Source organism: Pipistrellus hanaki (genome assembly GCF_964339955.1).
Source record: "Pipistrellus hanaki genome assembly, chromosome: 16".
Classification (NCBI taxonomy): Eukaryota; Metazoa; Chordata; class Mammalia; order Chiroptera; family Vespertilionidae; genus Pipistrellus; species Pipistrellus hanaki.
Window position 1 is genome coordinate 39,495,742 of NC_140518.1, and position 7,110 is coordinate 39,502,851.

At 57.5% G+C, this 7,110-nt stretch overlaps 1 protein-coding gene across 2 annotated transcripts in view; it reads right to left on the reverse strand.

The window, feature by feature from the left end:
* The window catches only part of PIK3R5 (phosphoinositide-3-kinase regulatory subunit 5), a 75,993-nt gene extending 70,121 nt beyond the window's left edge, over positions 1-5,872 (reverse strand). For both annotated transcript variants that reach the window (XM_084863917.1, XM_084863914.1), the window contains exon 1: positions 5,732-5,872. The gene's annotated coding sequence lies outside the window, so the exon portion shown is untranslated. The remainder of the gene's footprint in view (positions 1-5,731) is intronic.
* Positions 5,873-7,110: the final 1,238 nt, after the last annotated feature.

Consider the following 7,110-nt stretch of genomic DNA (forward strand, 5'->3'; position numbering starts at 1 on the left):
CACTCTGATCAGTTTCTCAAAGAGCTGCGTTATCTAATAGAGTTTGAAACTCTCCTTTGAGAAGTATAGCCCGGCCGGTGCGGCTCAGTGGATAGAGCGTCAGCCTGCAGACTGAAGGGTCCCAGGTTCGATTCTGGTCAAGGGTGCATGCCTGGGTTGCAGGCTCAATCCTCAGTGTGGAGGAGGTAGCCAATCAATGGTTCTCTCTCATCATTGATGTTTCTTTCTCCCTTCCTCTCTGAAATAAATAATTAAGTGTGTGTGTGTATATATATATATATATATATATATATATATATATATATATTATTTTTTTTTTTTTTTTTTTTTTTTTTTAAGAGCTGTAGGTGTAGATGTGATCTAACAAACCCAAAAAAGCAGAGGGGAGGCAGGTCGCCTCTGCTTCAGCCGGGCTGGGTGGAAGTGGCTGTGTGAAGATTTGCCTGACAAGCGTCAGAGCCACCACGCCAATTCAGGAACAGATGCTCAGACCCCAAACCCAGAGATACGTCTGCAGAGACTCTGTGGTTCCGGGGCGACAACTTTGGATGAAGAAGGCTGTGAGGGCTGAACGGGTGTCTTCGTAGGTGACAGAGAACACCAGAGTTTCTGAGCCCTGCGAGAGGAGCAGCTCTGGGGAGGGACGTCAGGCAGGCCCAGCAAAGGATGCGATGGTGGTCTGTGAGGGGGCAACCTCTACCCGGACGGCCAGCGTGAAAGCCGCCTGCAGAGGACGCCTGCATTGAGCCGTGGCAGCAGCGTGGAAATGTGCTCTCGGGTGCTGAGCAGCGAAAGGAAAGGGGAGACACCCTGTCACGGCATGTGTGGCCTCAGCGTGGTCACCTGGCCTTCGGAGCAGGGGGGAGGGGGAAGGAGGAGGTGCAGGGGAGGAGCCCTGGCCTGTGCCAGGCACTGGGCGAGGTACTTGCCAGCAGTTACCTCCTGTAATGGTCACAGGACAGGAAGTCTACAGAGCCCCGCAGAGCTGCTAAAGGACCGCCTCCGAGCGTGCACCCAGAGAACACTGCACGTGCCTGCTCAGTGCGAGGCGTTGCTATTGCTAGCGTTACCGCTTCTTAAATTTCCTATCTCAAGTCTCAACTCCAACATGATTTCTTTCTTTTTTGCTTTGGTTTGTTTTGTTGTTGTTCATCCTCATCGGAGGATATGTTCCCATTGACTTTTAGAGAGAGTGGAAGGGAAAGGAAGAGACAGAGAGAGAAACATGGATGTGAGAGAGACACATCGATCGGTTGCCTCCTGCACGCACCCCGACCAGGGCCGGGGAACCTGCAACCAAGGTACCTGCCTTTGGTCGGAATCGAACCCGGGACCCTTCAGTCTGTGAGCCAACTCTAGTCACTGAGCTAAACCTGCTAGGGCTCAAAAATGATTTCTTCTGGGGAGCCTTTCCTTGATTCCCCAACTGCATTGGGCTCCTTTAACGTAATCTCACAGAACTCCGTAATTCTCGTGACTGTAATGAAGTGATAGATGTGCCTAGTGCCTTGTCCACTTGACTGTAATTTCCAGGAGCGGGAGCACGGTATGTCCTGCTCAGGAGTCCAGCACACGCGTGGCACACAGGAAGTGCTCCGTGTTGAAATGCTGAGCCAGTGTGTGCAATGTTGAGGTTAAGGTGTGTCACAGAAAACAGCTGGTGCCACGCTGCCATGCCGATGGGAAAACTGACACCCGGAGAGACACATGGATTCGCCCAAGGTCACGTGCTGGGAGTCAAGGACTCAGGCAGAAATGAGAGACCCTCACTCCAGGGGAAGCAGGAGCCTGGAAGCCACCTTCAACCCTCATCCCCAAGCTCTGCCCTACTCCTTCTCTCCCCCCCTCCTCCCCCCTCCCCCCCCCCCCCCCCCCCCCCGCCACACACACACACAAACAGAGAAACCACACAAGCTTATTTGCCTAGATCAACAACAACAGCAAGAAGACTCCGGAGGACACGAAAATGAAAAGCACACCACTCCCTCCCGACCCCGCCCTCCTGCCCCCACACCATCCTGTCCAGGCAGCTCCCACTGTTCATGTGCATGGACCTCTTGCCTGTGAGACCCTAGAGGGTTCGTGGTGACAGCTTCACAGCCACACTGAGCATCAGTGAGCAAGCCACTGAGCCATGGATCAGACCCTGTCGGCCAGGGTGGTCCGTGTCCTGGTAGGAGGACACCATAGGCATGGCGAGGACAGCAGGAGTGGGTGCTCAGTGCTGTGGAGTGCGGAGGAGGTTGGGGAACACGCCGAAGATGATGTTTGGGCTGGGAGTGCAAGGATGAACGCGTGGTCCCCCGGGCAGGTAGAGGAAGTGAAGGGCAATGGGGGAGAAGGAACAGCACATGCAAAGGCACGGAGGTTTGCCTGAGCGTCAGCGGGTGAAACCGGCTGGGTGGTGGAAGGCCTTCCTAGTCATGCTAGGGGGTATGGGTGGCAGCTCTGCAGGGTTTGCAGTTGAAAAGCAACTTCTTTCATTTGTTGTCTTACATCACCATGGCAACAGGACAGGGGCGGGACTGGGAGTCGGGAAGGCCAGAGGCTGGAGGCACTCCAACTGAGTCCAAACTCTAAAGCCCAAAGCCTAGTAGCCCATGGGTAATTCCCTAGGCTCAAGAAGGACCCAATGTCTGCTTTGTGTCACCCCTTTCTTCCTGTCCTCGCCCTCCTATTGGGTGCACTTTGCTATAGCTACATCTCGCTTATCCAGAGTCACTTAACCGGTAATCCCAATTATCCAGAACCTAGCTGCTAGCCTGGAAGCAGACAGAAAAGTCATGTGGACAGCCACAGCTATGCCCAAAAGTAATGCCCTAGAGAGCATGCACTTCACACTCAATAGGAGGTGGGGAAGCTGTCAGTTTCCCCATCTGCATGCAGGCTGCCACTCGAGCTTAATCATCTCTGCTCGAGAGTAGACACCAGTGTCGGGCTGGCTGTGGCTCAGTGGTTGAGTGTCAACTCAGGAACCAGGAGGTCACGGTTCGATTCCCAGTTAGGGCACACGCTCAGGTTGCAGCCAATTGATGATTCTATGTCTCGCTCCTTTCTATTCTCTCTTCCAAAAAAAAAAATCAGTAAAAAAAATTTTTTTAAAAAGAGTAGACACCAGCCAAGGTCAGCCCAGCTCTACCACTTTCTAGTCACGTGGCCTGGTTCCTCATGCATAAAATGGGGGCAACAGTTGCGGCTACCTCAGAGCGTGGCTGTGAAGATTAAAGAACATGATATACTGGGGAGAGAGGGCAGAAAGAAAAAGGCAGAAAATGTGTCCTGAGTGGATTCACCCAAGGTACAAAAGAGAATGGGGGGGTAGAACCGTGTGATATTTTCAAGATATTAAATCCGACACAATGTGCTACATTTATAAACGCAAGCAACACATTTTTACAAAGATTCCTTTAAAACTAGACACATTGAAAAGTTTTTGGGTGTTTAGAAGGCAGAGTTACTGGAAAAATTAATGTATACAAATTTACTTATGGGAATGTCAATTCTGTGTGTACATCTGAAGTGTTCCTCAGATTTTGGAAAACAGACATCGTGTTGAACAGAATCTAAGATGCCATCGACTGTATGTAAGGTGCACCATTATTTTGTGTGCTACTAAAAAAGGAACACTGCTATCTATGCTAATGGTAAGATGCTAGAGATGGCAAGATGCATCTTGATTTCTGAGCTGATAACATGTGAAAGTATGCACTGTCTTCAAGTCAATGGAAACCCGAATATGCAACACGTTTGCTGCGAAAGTGTCTCTTCTCCTTGGGCAGAGAAGTGAGATCTATTCTTTCCTTCACCCGCCCGTGGATGCCAGAGAGACTCAATGCCAAACATAACACCTCTCCTTGGACCTTGTGATGATCACTCTATCTTGTCCTTCCAGATGCTTCCTTTTTCAAGAAGCTGATCCAGGCTTTCAGCCCACCCGTAGCTCAGACAAACACGTGTTCAGGTGTCCAGAGGTCAGGGTGCACCTCTCTGAGCCAAGGCCGTGTGCACAGCTTGAGAGCTCCCTGAACCCAAGCTGGGGCCCCCAGCACCAGCTGCCCAGGCTGAGAAGCTGTGGCTCTCCTTCTCCCACGTCTCAGCCCTTAGGCCCGTGGCCAGGGGGTCACCCCAGAGCCAGCCTCCCCAGCCTTCACCGGGGAGCCCCCAGCATCACCACTGCGGAACTCCCCAACACACTGGAGCCCAATGCCACCGTTATTCTCGAAAGACACAGGAGAGGTGCACGGGGGAGAGGGGGCCCGAGGGGGCGGCTTACACCACAGCTTGTTGTGAGAAGACATTACTCACCCCCCACCCAAGCTAGAGATAGGGGGAGGGGGAAATTCTTGAAACCATAATGAGGCGAGCACACAGACCAGGCGCCCTCCTGCCCCATAGTCCAGGCCAGTTATGCTTTAAAAAAAAAAAAAAAAAAAAAAAATCGAAGGAGGGTTTCCTGAGGCAGGAAGAGAGAGCTTGGTCATCTTACCCCAGTGACCAGCGGAGGGAGAGGTGAGCCCTGGCCCCGCTCTTGCTCTGCAGATACCCAGGGAGGAGCTCCATGTGCAGCCGCTCTTATCACACTTTCCCCACCTCATATCCCCACAGCCCCGGAAGCCGCTGTTGGAGCCCATTTTATGGTCAGGGAGACTGGGAGAGGGGCGGCAAGATCTCAGCCCGGGGCTTGGCTGGAACTCGGGTGCCCTTTCCACGCAACAGGGAGTCCCCAGGCAGTGGCTCCAGCGTCATCACCGAAGGTGTTTGTTCAGGTTGTAGAATCATCTGGATTCCAGAGCCCACCCCTGAGAGCTGTGCTGTGGGGCCAGGGGGTCCAAGGCCAGGAGGAAGGAGCCCCGGATGGAAAGATACTGGGCCCAGAGGGAGGGGCGGGGGAGGCGGGCCATCCTGGGGGGAGGGGGGGCGGGCCTGGGAGGCAGCTCTGGCCTGCTTGGAGTCCTCATTTTGCCTAACACACCCCTCCTCTCTGCACCGAGGCTGGTGAACTCAGTAGATACCACATCCTGCTACTTTCATCTCATCTTCCTTTTCCCTCCGAACCATCTCCTTCCTCCTCCGGACTGAACTTCTTGCTTATTTACCCCAGGACTGGGACGGGCCAGCCCCGACGCGCACGCGCAAACACACACACACACACACACACACGTCACGCAGGGTGTGTAAACACAAGTCCTCTGACAGTGCCAAGCGTGCAATTCTCCAGAAGAGAGAGCAGCCCCTGTCTGGGGCCCACGCTGGCTAGGCAAGCTCTTCCACGACCCCCAGACCCCAAGGTCCTGAGGGCAAAGGAACCCCCGAGGCCAGTGCCGGTCGGGAGAGCTCCCAGGCCGGGAGGTGCGGGTGCCGTGACCCCAGGACACAGGCGCACGCGGCCTGAGTGGGTGGCAGGAAGCCTTGGCCGCACTCGGACCGCACGCACCCAGGCAGGCGGTCCGGCTAGCGGCCACCTAGACAACCGTAGATGATCCCGGAATGCCCCCCAGCCTCCGGGATCATTGGGACCGCGGATGTGTGCGGAGCCCGCACCCCGAACGTGGCTCCTGTCCCCAGAGCCCTAAGGGAGCGGGACCTGTCCAGCCACCGCCGCCGCGGCCGCCGCGGAGCCCACCGCTCCCCCGCGGTGCCCGCCCGCCCGCTCGGCGCCGCCCGAGCCCCAAGCCGGCCCTCGACGGCCCCCGCCCCGGCCGCCCGGCCGCCCGGCCTCCCGGCCACGCACCTGCAGTCCCCGTCGGGCGCCACGCCCCTCTCCGGTGACAACGCCCTGCGGCCCGGGGTACGGTCGGGACCCCGCACCTGGGCTGGAGCCGCACGGCAGGTCCCAGCATCAGCCCAGGCTCCGCTCCTGGGACAGCTGTGGGCGGGGCCTAGCCGTGGGCGGGGCTTGCTCGGGGGCGGGGCCTGGGCGGGGCCGGCCGCCCAGCGGGCCTGTCGCGCCACCTTGCGGCAGAGGCAGGGATTGCGAGGCGCTAGGCAGGTTCCCGAGTTCTCGGAGTCCCCGCGGCAGCCGCGGCTGCTTCGAGCCGCTCCGCCATCGGAAGGAACCCGGCGGGCGGCCGCGGGGTGGGAGGTGGGAGGGACGTCAGCCCTGACCGCCAGCGCCCCCCGCAGGAGCCAGGCGCGGTCCCGCCCGCGGAGCGGAAGCGGTTTGGGACCCCGCAGGGGCAGTGGGCGGGGCGGGGAGCGGCTGGGGTGGGGGCTTCGGGGAAGGAGGAGAAAGGGGAAGCTCCGGGGCGCTGCTTCCTTCTCTCGCGGGGACCCAGCGCCCCACTTCCTTTTACCACTTCTATTTTCTTTCGTGGCTCTTCGCATGTACCATGTGGGCGCCGCCTGCCTCCGTGCAGGAGGACGCCTGGACCCCCACCCTCCCGCGGGGACCTGGGAGCACCGGCCGGCCCGGGCTCCCCGCCTCCGGGCGGCCTGTCCCCCTTCCTCCCCGGCGGCTGCCACTTCCCCGGCTTCTCGATCTCTCGTCCCCAAAGCGAGAGGGGCCGTCTCCAGAGTCCTGGCCCTTCTCTGGCCCCCCTTCTCTCCCCTCGGACGACGGAGCAGATGGGGTTCTTCCAAGAGCTGGGTCACAGAGTCCTGGAAGGCAGAGCACACCCCGTGCCTCGGTTTCCTCACTTACAACACGGTTTGCTGCCGAAACCGGTTTGGCTCAATGGGTAGAGCGTCAGTCTGCGGACTGAAAGGTCCCAGGTTCGATTCCGGTCAAGGGCGTGTGCCTTGGTTGCGGGCACATCCCCGGTGGGAGGTGTGCAGGAGGCAGCTGGTCGATGATTCTCTCTCATCGATGTTTCTAACTTTCTATCCTTCTCCTTTCCTCTCTGTAAAAAATCAATAAAATATATATTTTTAGAAAAGAAGGTTTGCTGCAGGGCAGGCCGCCCCAGCAATGCCAGGCCGCCCTGTGTTCAGAGTCAACCCAGGGCAAGGCTGGCGTTTTCACTTCCACCTCTGGACCCGGCCATGTCCCGGCATCTGTCAGGAGCGCTCAGCGTGGGCCGCAGGGTAGTCCGTTATTGTGGGTCAGAAGCCACAGCCCTGCCTGAGGCCTGAGAGACGTGAGCACCAGCGGCTTGTCTCTCCCTGACTCCC